Source organism: Enhydra lutris, unplaced genomic scaffold (genome assembly GCF_002288905.1).
Source record: "Enhydra lutris kenyoni isolate GAN:26980312 unplaced genomic scaffold, ASM228890v2 scaffoldscaffold2309, whole genome shotgun sequence".
In the NCBI taxonomy this organism is placed as follows: Eukaryota; Metazoa; Chordata; class Mammalia; order Carnivora; family Mustelidae; genus Enhydra; species Enhydra lutris.
The window spans coordinates 1-3,555 of record NW_019156393.1 but is presented as its reverse complement, the minus strand read 5'-3'; the positions used below and the strand labels follow the sequence as shown (position 1 = coordinate 3,555).

The window sequence follows — 3,555 nt, the reverse complement described above, 5'->3', positions numbered from 1 at the left end:
TTTACCTCTGAATACCATCTCTGCTCTTGACCCCACCATTTCACAGGGTATCAACCTCTTACCAAATCTGTCTCAGACAAGGAATCCCACTGATTCATATGCTTGTCATCATGCACCACCAATGCCATCTGTTCCAGACTGCTATTTAACTATGATTCAATCTAAATTGATTTCCATCTCATTGAAACCTGTTCCTGAGAAGTCATCTCCAGGTAGCCCTGGTGAGTTGTCTACTTATGTCCCCACAATCAGAGGTAGTGACTGTTCAAACCCATCAGCTTCAGAATTCTCCTATTGACAGACCCATGCCAAGAACACATTCCTTTCCTCCCCACATTATCACACTCCGATTTTTAGCAAGAGCAGGTTTACCTCCATCAACTAGAAACCTATCTCTGGAGAGACTCTGCTACTAAGCACAAGGAGGCTAGTGGAATTTCTTTCCCTGGCCTTAACTCTCAGGCCCAGTTGGAGAGAAAAATGAAGATGAGAATGGATTTCCAGATGTTAAAGAAGAAAGTAAAAGAGGAGGGGTCATTTTCCAAACAAATGTGGTCAGAGTACCAGTGGACATTTTTAGGGAATTTGTTGCATCTGATTGATGTACAGGTCACCACAGCCCCCCAAACTGGCTGGAATATTGAAGGCAAACCAGAGCAGTTCTCTATCAACAGCTCCTCTATGTCAAGGCTTTGGCAGAAATCTTGCATCAGAAATATAGCCAGCTCTTCTGGAGTCTTCCTTCTTTGCACAGTGAGTCTTTAGTAGCCACTCTCCTGTTGTCTAGTAGTACTTCTTCACTAGAGTCTCACTTTGTCTTATTAAATGGAATTGATAATACTCTGACATCAAAATGCAAGCATCTCCACCACTTCCTCATTCCCAAATATTTCCTCTCCATTTCCTCTCCCCATTGTACACCCCCAATCCTTGCCTCAACCTCTGTCCCCTTCCCAGCCCCCACCTTTCACTCAGGTGAACACCCATGCCCATATGTCCTTGAGCTTCCAACCTTCCGTTGGTTTGCCGGCCATCCCATGCCTATCTACAAGTCTCCATCCTTCCTGGCCATTTTCCTAGCATTTGTGAACCCTAGGAGACACTTGAGTTACATAGCCCAAGGGTGGTAATCCCATGCTGGTCCCTCCATGACTGTGGAACTCTAGAATACCTAGTAGTGATGGAGCCTCAGCGTAAATCATCAGAACTCTCTCAGCAAAAAGGCAGACAAGTTCACTCACAATTCTCTGAGTTTCAGGGCCATAGTAACAGGGATCTAGTAAAGACTGAATTGAATCTCCCTGGAAGGTTCCATGAAGGTCCAAACAAAATTCCAGCTAAGGCAGGATATGAGGAGGAATCTTGTGTATATCCTAGAGAAGAGTTCAGAAGACAGCCCACAAATGGTCTCAGAATGCTACCTAATGAATGGTCTGAGGGCTGCCTTGGAGACAAGTAACTGTATGTGTCATTCAAGGAATCACTCAGGGAATGGATTATTAAATGTCTCAAGGAAGGACACACACCAGAATCAAATGAAAAGTATTCTTAGTTTACAATATGAGCAAGAAGTTTTGGCAGATCTCTGTGGGTAGGATTCCTATAGGTGTGTGTTATTCATGGCTGGCTGATGACAATACATTGCCTTTCTCTGGGAGTTCCCAGACTACTACAGAAAACACAGATTCTAAAAAGACAATGGTGGGTAGGGTTTACTGCCAGGGCACCACTCTAGAGCATTCTTTTCTTGATCCCAGTACACGACAGGTGCTAGAGGCCCATATTATTAGATTTTGCATGAGTCAGAGGTGGGGTCTACCCCTCAGAGTTCTTGAATCTATAAAATTCTATAAGTTGAGAGAAGCCAAAACATGGCCTCTCCTCCAATTTGACTTTCCCTCCTCAGCCATGCATATATTTCTGGGGTGGATTCCAAAGCTGACTTTTTTAAACCCCTTGAGGGAAGCTCTAAACCTTATTTGGGAAACAAGGTGAGAACAATAAAGTCAGTCCCCACTGTGGATCATCCTCTCCCCGCTATGTCATCTGTGATCAGTGAAGGAAAGGGGGGCCTGAAGGCATCACACTCTGACACTGACCATAAGACTGCAGAGTGTATTCAGATAGCTGAGTGGGGCAGCCAGACTTTTCAGCCCCTTACACACAGCATCAGAGCTCAAGTGCGACCCAGTGAGACTGTACGAGACAACACACTGTGGCCCAGAGGTACCCACAAGGCAAGCTGGGGCTGGACATGAGTCCATGCCTGAGAATGTGAGTTCCAGTAAAAAAGTAGAAATGGAATAGGGCAAAGTGATGGTGGAGAAGAATTTAGAACATTTTGCCATGTCCAACCTGTCCAGGGATATATTTGACACCAAGGAGCTCTGTACCCTTCAACCCCAATCTTGGGACACCTGGACAACCAGTGAGTTGGGAAGGTCCAAAATGATAAATGTCAACATGAGCAAGGTAGAAACTTCCCTGACCATGGAACACCGCTCACCAAAAATACTGGTTCCCCAAGATTCTTAACTATCAGACCTGAAAAGACAGATCCTGAGTGAGTGAAAGTTTAAACTGGAGAGTGAGGAGTATAACCAGGCTCAAGGATGTCCCACTGACATGCCTCTTACTTCAGATAGCTTGACTTCCAAGGCTTCCCTGACTCAGTCCCAGAGTGTGTGCAGCGGGGACATGGAAGCATCCCAGGTGCTGCACGTCCAACTGAAGGACAGCACAATTAGCACGGAACAGCAGGAGGAGTCCCTAGACTCGAAGCTGGCCTTCTGTAAGGGCCAGCCTACGAATTTCTCACAAAGTAAAAGTGCAAAGAAAGTGAGACCTCAGGATCCCAAAGCAAGAAAATGCAGAAGTGTGGAGTAGGGACCTCTGCAGGCAGAGAGGAGAGACTCCATCTTGAGGACAGAACATTAGAGAGTGCTTCCTCAACTCTGTCACAGAACAGTTTCCTCTTGAAAGTTACTTCAGAAAAAATGAGCTAATTTTCAAGAGGAAACTGTTGTGGATAAATTCTAAGAAAAATATCACATGGCATCAAGAATGTCCCCCTCAAAAAGCCAAGTTCATGTCTACCTTACTGCAGCACCAGGACCCAGTTGAACGTGTAGTTGCTTTTGGGAGTGATCAGCCTCCTGAAGCTCACAAGCTCACTTCCTTTGGGAATGTCCTAGAAGAGAAGCTGACACATATGTACGGATCTGAGGCCTCAGAGTTAAGTCAGCAGCAGGAGGAACTATAGGTCTGACAAGAGACCTCCCTCCAACTACTGGGCTCTCTCTGACCCACAACAAAAGAAACCGTCAAGTTTCACATCCTGCAGCCAAGAAGCTGCCTGTGCTAACCAGAACCGTCTTACAAGTGTCGGACACAACAGCGATGGGGTCAGACATCCCCAGAAAGCTGAAGCCTTCAAGGATCAACTATTAAGCCAGGGTCAACCCCCTTCTTCTCTGCCCTCTGGGGAGTCTGTGCCTCATCCAAGCCTCACCTGTGTGCATCAAGTATGCCAGGTCCTTTGGGCCACCAGGGGTG

At 46.2% G+C, this 3,555-nt stretch overlaps 1 pseudogene; it reads left to right on the top strand.

Moving 5' to 3' along the window:
• The first annotated feature begins 4 nt into the window (after positions 1-4).
• LOC111140517 lies at positions 5-3,524 on the top strand (annotated as a pseudogene).
• The last annotated feature ends 31 nt before the right edge of the window (positions 3,525-3,555 follow it).